Consider the following 12,228-nt stretch of genomic DNA (forward strand, 5'->3'; position numbering starts at 1 on the left):
AAACTATGTGAAAACAAGATTTTGAAAAATGAATTTGAGATAGTTGAGAAAAAGGGTTTGACAAATGCCCTAGTTTTTCTCATGGTGTTTAAGACTAAATGGATACAAATTATTTTGAGTAGAATTCACAATGGATGTTTATGGCTAGAAATAGGACTAGTAAATATCACTAAAAGGATAGTGCATAGGGTTATAGGTTTCCCAGCCCTAGATCGACCTATGACCTTGCACAGTGACTCCAAAGAGATCATTAAAAAGAATAGAAGTGCAAAATGATTTAAGAGGGGTATGACTATTGACACTATCACTGATCCTCTTCTAGATTTTCCAGTGAGAATAATATCCCAAAAATTCTACCAATCCAATAGATTGAATAGTGTGCCATGCATAGCTGTTGATGTAGCGTACAAATTGGTGAAGAAAGATCACACATATGATTTGTCAAAACTTGTGTTGTAGCAAATTAATGAAAACCTAAGAGCAATAAGGACATCAAAAAGAGCACAATGCAAATTGATTTTAGTTCTTATGTGTATATTATTTTATGTTATGGAAGAGTTTCCTTCTATAGGAAAGGTTAATTGGAACCCCAACAAAACTACAATTACACAAATCAATGAGTTCCTTGATTAGACGGGTGACAATTTTGAGGCACAAATGAAAAGTTATTTTGAAGATTTTAAGAAATATATGAAGCAAAGGGTTAGAATACTAGTTTCATTGGTAGAGAAACATGTCAATGACATATGTTTCTTGGTTGACATTGACAACACCTACATCCAAGCAACAATACCAAGAGTAAGATGGCTAAGGCCATTGGGATATGAGCTTGATGTAGATGAAGCCTCAGTAGCAATCATAGCATTTCTTACAGAAGAGATAGACAAGAAGGCTCCTCACTTTAGAACATATGATGTTGTCAAGTCCAAAGTTGAGATTGAATTAAAAATAGCCACTGTTATCCAGAAGAGAGATAAGTTGGTAAAGAAGATAAAAAAGTAATTTGGAGCAAGCATTGAAGGAGAAGTGGGTGGTGAAGAAGAAGAAGAAGATCAAGGGCAAGGCCCAATAGAGTTGACCCAAGGCTTAGGAGAAGACAAGGAGGAAGGTGTCGAGGGAGAAGAAGCCAAGAAAGCACCTACACCTGCCGAGCAAAAGAAAGTAAAGGCAAAAACATAGCCTATAGCTTAGCCCAAGTCTAAGAAGGTCATTTGATGTCAAAGGTGATGAAAGCATATTCCTATGATATTCTTGCAATAACTTAAGTGTATAAATGTTTGAATTTATCCACTCATAAAATCATAGAAGGTGCACATGTGGTAATTGATGAGTTTGCACAAAACAGTGAAGACTAAAGCAACAAAGAACCTAAGGGTTATAGAAGGTTTATTTAATATGAACCTAATATATTTCCAAATCTATCTATAAGTTAGGAGGCCACACCTCCTAAGTCCCCAAAAACTCCAAAAGCTACAAAGTTGCAACCAGCGTAAATCAAGTCATAGTCAAAAGCTATCAAATTATTGCCAAAGTAAACACAAACTGATGAACCTGAGTCATAAATAGTGGGACTAGAACTTGATATAGAGGATCATAAAGAGGTTAATGGAACATGTTATAAATCTAAAATACATGTATTAGCAAGATATGTCAGAAGGAACCATACACCTTATCAGATCATTGGAGACAAATTAGATGGAACAATGACAAGAAACGAATTGAAAGGTACATGTTTGCTTGCTAAATTTGAACCTAAAAATGTTAAAGATGCTTTGGATTATGAAAGTTAGGTTGAAGCTATGAATGAAGAAATAGTACAGATTGAGAGGAATAAGACTTGGACTCTTGTTCCTAGACCCAAGGATAAAAATGTAATTGGCACAAAAGGGGTTTTCAAAAATGAGATGAATGAAGATGGAAAAGTTTCAAGAAATACAGCAAGGTTAGTTAGTAAAGGTTATTCTCAAGAAGAAGATATTGATTATGGTGAAAAATTTTCTCCTATTACAAGATTTGAAGGTGTTAGACCTTTACTAGCATATACAACACACAAAGGATTTAAAGTTTATCAAATGGATGTAAAATATGCATTCTTGAATGGAATTCTTGATGAGAAAGTCTACATAGAGCAACCTAAAGGTTTTGTGGATCTTAACAAAAGGAATATGGTATACAAATTATACAAAGCATTGTATTGTCTCAAGAAAGCTCCCAAATCTTGGTATGAATACTTCATAACTACTTTATAAATATTGATTTTCAAAGAACAAATGATAGTAGCAGTATATATATCAAAGAAGGACCAGATAAGAAGATTGTGTTGGAAAAAATCTTTGTGGATGACACTTTATTTACAAGAAATGATGACTTATGCATGGAATTTTCAAATGAGATGAGTAAAGAATTTGAGATGTCCATGTTTGGAGAAATAAAATTCTTTAGTGGATTGCATATACAATAGAAGCAATACGACATCTATATTATTCAATCCAAATATATCAAGGAGATACTAAAGAAATTTGGAATGAGAGATTCAAGAAAAGTTGGAACACCTATGTCTACTAGGCATAAGCTTTCCAAAAATAATAATTCCAAAGAGGTATATCAAATCACATATAGATCAATGATTGGAAAATTGCAATATGTAGTGCACACAAGGCCTGATATTGCATTAGCAGTTGGTATGGTGGCAAGATTCTCAACAAATCCTAAAGTGAATTACATGATGGCAATCAAGAGAATCATGAGGTATTTGAGGGGTACTAAAGAATATGGATTATGGCATAAGAAAGAAGGCAATTTGGATTTGAAAGTATTCATAGATGTTGATTGGGAAGGAAGTATTGATGACAGAAAGAGCACTAGTGGTGGAGCATTCTTTCTCAATAAAAGGCTAGTATCTTGGAAAAGAAAAAAGAAAAATTGTATTTCTTAGTCCACAAAAAAGGTAGAATATGTGGCAGTAACAATTAATTGTTTTAATATTTTTTGGTTCAAACAATTGCTAGTAAGTATGAAGGCAAAAATCAAGATCTAGTGGTTATCTTTTGTGATAACACTAGTGTAATTAATATATCAAAGAATTATTTGATGCATAACAAACCAAGCACATTGCTATAAAATATCATTTTTTGAGAGAATTGGTACAAGATAATAAGGTAAGATTGGAATATGTGAATACTAAAGAACAAATTGCAAACATATTCACTAAACCATTACCTAAGGATGCATTTTTGTAGCTCAAAGGTAAGATAGGTGTCATTCCCCTATCTAAAGTTCATTAAATGTAGTTTAGTGATGCATCAACTAGAGCATGTAGAAGATTAGAAAGTTGATGTAGTATTGACAAGGCACATTGCAAATGAATCAGTACATGACGTATATTTATATTCACTAAATATTGTCTTTGGCATGAGATGTCAAAGAGGGAGAAGTTTTCTATCATATCTCACAAAAATTTTCCAAAGGAAGAGAGTATATGTTTCATAGAAATTTTATTTCTAGTGATGTCAAAGAGGGAGAACTTAGTTTGACATCAAACAAGGAAACTTTTTTATCAAAAGAAGATGTTGAAGATAGAGTTTTGTTGACAAAGGGAGAAACTAAAGGTAGAGAGAGTTCACACTGATAGAGGGAGTTTTCATGAATGAGAATCAAAATAAAACTAAGGATATTTTCCTTACTTTATTCTTACTCTAAAAATTTCATTATGTTATGACATGTTGTGTTGTCATCAATGCCAAAGAGTGAGATTATTGAAACCAATTGATTACTTGTGTATTACCTTTGATGTTACACAAAATTTTATATCATTTATAGTTAGTGTATGTCAAGCTTACTCAGGTGATGAAAATAGATCCTTGTGCCTGTTGAGCAATCTAGAGTTTTCCAAGTTCAAAAGATAGTGTTTATCAATTCACTCAGGCATCAAAGGAAAGTTTGCAAAAGTTGAGTGTATGTCAGACTCACTTGGTTTATAAAGAAAATGTTGGATGGAAGTAGTGTTAACCAAGATCACTTGGTTACCAAAGGAATTTTATGAATATGCAGTGTTAACTGAGTTTACTTGGCTTACATAGCAAAATCATTTCTAAGTTAGTGTTTACCAAGCAGGGTTGGCTAACTAAGAATTTCCATGTTTTGGAAAATTGAGTTTAATTGATTTGATTGTTGGTTCTAGTAGTTTGAGAAGATGAATATTAAGTATTCTAAAGTTGTATTTAAGTCAACTTGACAATGTGTAAGATATAAATATAAGGTCAAGTTGAGAATAGAATGAGAAGAACACAATAGAAGATTTGAAGATGCTTAGAGGAAATGAATTGGAAGGATAAGAAGAATATCCTCATTGAGCTACAAAGATACATTCAATCAGAAAAGATCAAGTATACAAGCTAGAATTGAGATATCTAATCAGTAGTTCAATTGCATCATAAAATAGATTTCATTGTTACTCTCTAACTATTGTACTAATGATCTAAATCTCTTAACAAAATTGGCTTATAAACATCTATTTTTAAATCCTCTAACAATGTGGCCTTTCTATTTGAAGTGTCTTAAAGACCTCTAACAAGGCCACTCCTAACAAGGTGATCAAATCCTTTAACAGGGTCACACCTAACCGTGTGTTTTGTAACCTTTAATAGGGTTGGCTCCTAATAGGACTCACTTCAGAAATGTGAAAATTAGTAACTAGTTGCAAGTGGTGGTTTTCCCCAAATTGGGTTTTCACATTAGATTTTGGTGTCATTTGTGTTCATACTATTTATTTTATGTGTATACAATTAAGTTAAATATAAGGTTAACCACATTAAGATTAGTATATGTAGTTATTAACAAGTTAAAGTTGACTCTTAGTATTTTTTGAGTTACAATATTTGCTAGTGTAAATCGAATGCGTGTGTGTTTATCGAGTTACAACAGAATACAATTTTATCAAAATTTATGTTTTGATTTGTATTGACATCTAAGGGATTTGGAATTTATTTTGTTGTAATTGATTCACCTCTCCCCTCTCAGTTACTCTTCTTATATTTCTAAAAATAAGTACCTCTCACTCTCCTCAATCTACCTTTCCCCATTAGGTACTTCCCTTCAAAAATGTTATAAAGTTGGGATCCCCAATGTGATCTACATGGATATTTATTACAAAATTTGAAAGATATTCACTAATATACACCATGGTCTACTATACCATATATCCCTCTACCATAGAACCTTCAACACATGCTCTTTGTTGAACCAAGCCTTTCATAAATTTCAAGTGCTTCTCAATCATCTATATTGACCTAGTTTGTATAGGTCCACACAATTCAATCTCCTCAACTTGATGTATGATGTAGTGTTCTTGAGCATTAGAAAAAGTTGAAGGTAGACACTTTTATATTTCACACATAGGTTGTGAAATTTTTCTCTTCCAATAGTTTATGTCCATTTTATCAATTTCTTTAGATAATAACCACCTAAAAGAGATTCAACATGCAAGAACATATAAGCGAGATTTTAGATAAAAATATACAATAGATTACATTAAAACTAAAGAAAGTCATAAATATAATATATGTACAAAAAAATTAAGAAATAACACTTTTAACCTCATATATTTTCCAAGATCATATATAACTAGTTTTTGTCAAACTAGTGTGGAAGGGAGAGAGGTAGGACATACTGTAATCATTAAAAAATAATCTTTTAAATATATTATGAAATAATATAATAGGTAGTACATGAAAATTTTACAAATATATTGTAAATAGAGAACATGATTTACCTTGACGAAGGTATGCCAATCATGTGTTACTAACCCTAGCCCTAAATCACCTTTCTTTGATACAAGACTGCTTATATGGTCTCCATCACTATTTGATTCAATGAAATATTTTAATGCATGAATGAATTCATGAATGGCATTAAAATTTTTGTTAATTTTCTCTATATCATTCCTTCAATCCAATAATTTTCATAGTGTCTCTATTACATTCTTTCTAATATGCATAACATTAAACAAATGCATGATTGGGAGATCCTTGTACTACATTAGCCTACTAAATTGAGTAGGATTTTATTTCTCTAGGAAGTTGGTCATTGATGCCTTGATGACCTTGACAAGCATCAATTACATCATTACTAAATAAATGACAATATTAAAATGTAAATTTCAAATTTTAGACCACAAACTAGACATTACCTCAATGATTTTGTTAATGGTATTCCAATTTCCATAAATGAGGTATCATTCTTCATGGCCTTGATGTTGTCTTTTCTTTCCCATTAAAAAGATGGTTTCAACAATTCAATATTTATGATTATTGTGGAGACAGTGCTTAAACTCATCAAACACCTACTTTCCCAAACTTCTTGAATGATGAGATTTCATCTTCAGACCACAAACTAGATATGCAAATTTTTCCTTTGTTTGAAAACCTAAAAGGTCATATATAATTGGATCATGTACAATTATCATACACAACTTAAGCATAAAACAATAATGTGAAAGCACTATAAAAAAATGAAAAATATGTGACCTTAACAATATAACATATCATAAAAATGAGTAAGCCCAAGGTCATCATGTATTGTCCATACAAGCATTACATGGAATTGGAATTCTCTTTATCCTATTGGTCTAGAGATTTGTCATGCCCAAAATTCAGGGCAAAAATACAAGAATTTTTTTTTAAAGCTAATTAATCCACTAAGTTTGATATATGGTTGACTATGACTTACATAACACATGGGATTTTGATATAAATCAATATATTTGTTTTCACAAGTTAAATTATAGGTATGTTGAAAGACAAATACAGGTTCTCCTAACAATACCTTGACATTTCATTTTAGTTTATAACCAACATGTAGGATTAACTTATTATATTTGAACATAAGTTATTAAATTGATTATTCAAATTAAGCAACCCAATACAATTAATTAAAAGGTCCAAGCATTATACTTTCAAATCATAACAATTTAAGCATACTAACACATTCTTTAAAAATCAATCTTAGATTTCACTATATTAATATTAATAAAATTAATGTCATCAATCGCACTGTAAACATTACTAATATTATTTAAATATTTCATGATAAAAATAATATATATTTTAACTTAAATTTAAATTAATCTAAACAATATTAATTATATTTACTTTTAAAATATTACACCTGTTAATCAATAATATGCTATATCTACAAAATAATTAACTTCTAAAACATAAATTAAAACTAAAACATATACTTAAACAATAAATAATTTTGTTCCCCCAATTATAATTATACGATTCTCTATATTCCTTTTTTAAAAATAAATGACAACGTATCAATTGTCAATTTTAAGAACAAAATTAAACAATTTTATTTGCAAAACTAACATTCCAATTTTCTAATCGATTAATTTAAATAATTAACTAAACCAAAATAATAATAATTAAACCTACCAATCTATTCTAATATTTAAAAAATCTAATACACATATACTTTAAAAAAAAAAACTAAATTACTTTCTAACTTAACATTTAATAAAAAATTAAATAAATCTAACTCTAATTAATTAAAATATTAAAAAAAAATAACTAACTATACTAATTTAACAACTAAAATACAAATCCTAACACTAAACTATTAACATTATCTAATACTAACAAAATGACATTATCAAATCTCACTTATACTAACTTTATAATTTAATTTTCTTACTAAATTCCTAATACTCTTTCAAAAAAAAAATGACAACTTCCTAAAAACACTAGCATATTCTAATCATTAAATTCCACCTATTAAAAAAATTTACAAAATTCTATTTTCTAAAAAAATGCTAACTACCTCCCACATCTAACCTTACCTACCTCTTACCTACCCTAACCCCTACCCATTTCCTACTTTCCCACCTAAACTCCTATCTCCTAGGCCACCTGGCCAAGTGGGATCCCCAATTCCCTAGAAAGAGGGCACTTTAAAATCACATTCCATGATGTGAAGATGTATGAGGAAAGAGGGTGGAAATAAATGTTTATTTTTTAAACTTTAAATGTTTTCCCACTTTCTTTTTTGACTCTACCCACACATTCTCCAAAAGCTACACCTATTTTTGGGGAGAGAAGAAGGTGGAGTGACGTCAATGCCCTCATTAAGAGATAAAGTTTAATTGGTAAGAGTAGGTAATCTCTCTCCTTTTACTTATTTATTTTATTTTTTTGGGATGTTATTTCATTTTATAGTTATATCATTTTTTTCTTTTAAATTGGTATCGAGATATTTAAATGAGATCCAAAGGGAATATTCTCTATTCAATAAGGGGAATTCAAATTTTTCCCATACAAAAGATAGAGATTTTTATTTTTGCTCTCGGATGGTATATTTTTCACAAGTCCCCTTTTTTCCTAAGTATTGGATTTTTGAATTTATTTAGTTTATGTGGAAAGGGATTTTTTTTCTAGTTGGATTATAACATAGAGTTTAATATTATTTCAATACAATAGCATAGGATTGTTTTACTTCTTAATAATCATAAAGTACAAATGTAGTACAAATCATAATGTTGAATTTTGTTAACATAGTTTGGTATCAAATTGCATAACTTATATATATCATCATTTTATCTAGTTAACATTGATCAAATAAATACAGATTCAAACTATAAGAATGCCATAGGAAATGTAAAACACCATTGTCCATTTTCTAATAAACATATGCATATACATTTAATCACATAGAATATCACATGAATGAAAAACACTCCATTTTTATTCAATCATCTAATTCAAGGATACCCTTGAGAAAGAACCAAGTAATAAAACTCGAGATCATAATTGTTTCAAAAATAAGTTTAACAATAACAACTTTTTAGAATAGAACCATTAACCCGAGGAGAAATCTCCCAAACATTCAAATTGAAACAACTCTAAATTCATGCTTGGCCCCATATCAAGGTAGCCACTATGAAACCTATAATTTTCATTAAGATAACCATGGAGAAAATGGAACTAACCTAGAGATAAAAAAATTTAACATAAAGACACATTCAACCCATTTACTCCCATCCCAGGTTTGCACAATAGGTTCATCATTGAACCAAACTAGGGAGAAGGTTGATTTTTCTAGGTAGGAGAAGTCAGTCACAACACCATAACAGATGCCATTTTGAGGTTAATATCACAAGAACTTCTATTCTTTCATAGATGCCATTTCCAAGCTAATATCACAAGAAACTTTTGTTCTTTCACTTCTCAATTTCTAAAACACAAAACATGGTTTGTATTGATGAGTAGGGGCCCATAACACCCTGCTGTCTCCCTCTCCTCATCATGAGGAGAGAATCTGCACTATCAAATTCCAACTGAAGTCCTCCTCTTGTACATGTCCACTTCTACCCTATCTGAGGGTGAGTAATGCCAACACAGCCCTTATAATTTCCCTCAAAAATCAAATATAAAACACAAAGGAAAACATTTAAAGAAATCCCATTACAATCTCATCCCTAACATGTTCATCATACACATGAACACACATATGCAAAAAGTACTTTAAGAAATGAAAAATAGCATGAAGACATGAGCTTAAAGAATTCCTACCTTTACACTAAGGTTATGATAAACTAAGATTTGAGAAGAGCTATCCTTCCTTCTCCTTCAATACTGGCTTGTCTCTCTAAATCTAGAGGTTGGGTGAACAATCTTCCACCCTCAAATCTACCATTAAATAGGCTCCCAACTCAACCACTTACAAAATGTAATAACTCCCCACTTGACCAAGAATTCTAGAGTCTTCTAACTTAACCTCATCACTAAAGAAAACTTCATGGTGGAGTATAACTTGACAACTCATGGTGAAGTTCCAATTTTCATAATAAAACAAACATGGAATATTTGGGTGGTCACCAAAGTCAACAAAAGGGGCTAGAGGAGTGAAAAATGCCCCCAACTCATATATATACCTGCTAGGTACTTAGTTTTCATAATTCTTTTTACCTCTAAGACTATATAGGGACTTATTAAAATACTTGAACTATTTGGACTTTCAAAAAAATCTTAAGAATGCAAATTTATCACTAAACCCTAATTAGGGTGATTAATTCTAATTACTAACTAATTAGTATTAGGCCACTAACCTAGTCCAACTCAGATTTTAGGTTGCTTAGCTAACCCTAACTATTATGTTGAAATGCATATACAAATCACGAGTGTTAAGCAACACTATAAAATCACTCTTACAAAATATTAACACTTAACAATTACAAAATGATACAAACATTAGGATTAGAATAGAAAATAAAATACAAAACAATGGGTCTACATCTTTTATTAAACTCAACCCTGGTTCCCACAAACTATACATAGGGTCAAGTTTTGATTATCTATTACATTTTTGAACTAATAATCTTGCACACTTCATTTTGCACATCAATAGCTTGAGAAAAATTGCATGCATATATATATATATATATATATATATATATATATATATATATATATATATATATATATATATATATATATATATATATATATATATATATATATATATATATATATATATATATATATATATATAATATAACTTTTCTAGATAATCACATAAATCAAAACATCAATCTTTCATATAAATAGTTGTTTATCTTATTTATGCTCACATTTAATCACCAGTAATTACATAATCAATATAACATAACTTATTCATTAATTCAAATAAAAATACTAGAATAATCATCATTAGGCTTGCATATACCTAAACATCATAAACATAACCAATAAGGAATATTGAATATCTAAATGTATATAACCTAATCATTAAGGTGTTGTAATCAACATCATCATCATAAGGTGTAACACCGCTTACCATTGTTATTAAAAATTAATGTTTAAACGTTCTTAAATGTTTGAGTATTTAAAACATGAATGTATCAGTTGATCTCAGTTTCTATTATGAGATTTAAACCATAAGGCATTACTTTGTATCCATTTCAATCTCCTATAATGGATTTAATAGAGAAATTCATATTTAATAAGTACATATGATGAGGGACCTTACAAGATTGTTACAAACAATAGTCCACCAAGATAACTAAGAGGGGGAGGATGAATCATTTATTTGACACTTAAAACATTCATTTTCTTTAAACAAACTTAACCATTCAACCAAAGTAAACAAAAACTGTAGTAAGATGCACATAGACAACTACACTAGATATGTCAATTAGGGAAACCCTTGATTAGAGGGAAGACCCCAGTGGGAATGATGTCCACAAGATGATGTACTAATATAAATCTTCCTTGTTAGAAGATGGACCCTATTAGGAGTATATTACAACATTTAGTACATAGAGTCCTTGTTATGAGAATTTGAATCCCTATTAGGAGATTCCAACCATGTTAGAAGTTGTACCAATCCTATTAAGAGTTGTAATATAATGTATGCAAGAAGAGCCCACTACCCAAACATGCAATTTCAACTACAAGAAGAGCTCATTGCTCAAACATGTAGTTTACTATTATTTTCTTCTTTCCTTTATTTTTTCAACCAAACTAATCACTATCAAACCTTGTAGACTAGGTCACAAACCTTAGATCCAAATATCAAACCTCGGATCACTAAGTAAAATCTTGGCAATGAAGTTTCCTTCACTTCTGCACTGCTCCGCTCAACTTTGCATTCTTCTCTTGTTGTTGCTTATTATCAATCAAAAAACCCATACCATGATAAAGGAAAATATCCTTCCTTTATAAAAAATCCTCAAAAAAATTCCTTGAGTTGGCTATTAGACCTTTTCAATTAATTATTATAGGACCACATTAAGAACATGTTACACTTAGTGATAACATTAATCTTCTACCTTGCAACTTGAATAACTTTTTATATGCGCAATATTATGCTGAGAAAGCTTAGCCACATCATAATCAACATGTCTTCTTCATGTCCTCAACCTCAATCCTCAGAATATAAACTTTGCTAAGAGATTTAACAAGTTTACCAAAACATGCTTTTGTAAACTCTATCTCAGAATGGACATCACCAAAACTTACATAACTTATTCTAGAATTATCATTTCTTCTTCTGATATTAACTACATAAACTAGATACTCAAAAGTATCTCCCATAACCGCATTACTTATAATTCTCAACTAGCTATCTATAACAACTTGATCTTTCCGTTGTTCTCCTGTAAGATACCATAGAAAATTGCTATGTGGACATCAATGAAAAACTTAGTCATGGATGTAACATATCATCATA

This window comes from Cupressus sempervirens, chromosome 8 (assembly GCF_028749045.1).
Source record: "Cupressus sempervirens isolate cs-2001-9-10 chromosome 8, ASM2874904v1, whole genome shotgun sequence".
Classification (NCBI taxonomy): Eukaryota; Viridiplantae; Streptophyta; class Pinopsida; order Cupressales; family Cupressaceae; genus Cupressus; species Cupressus sempervirens.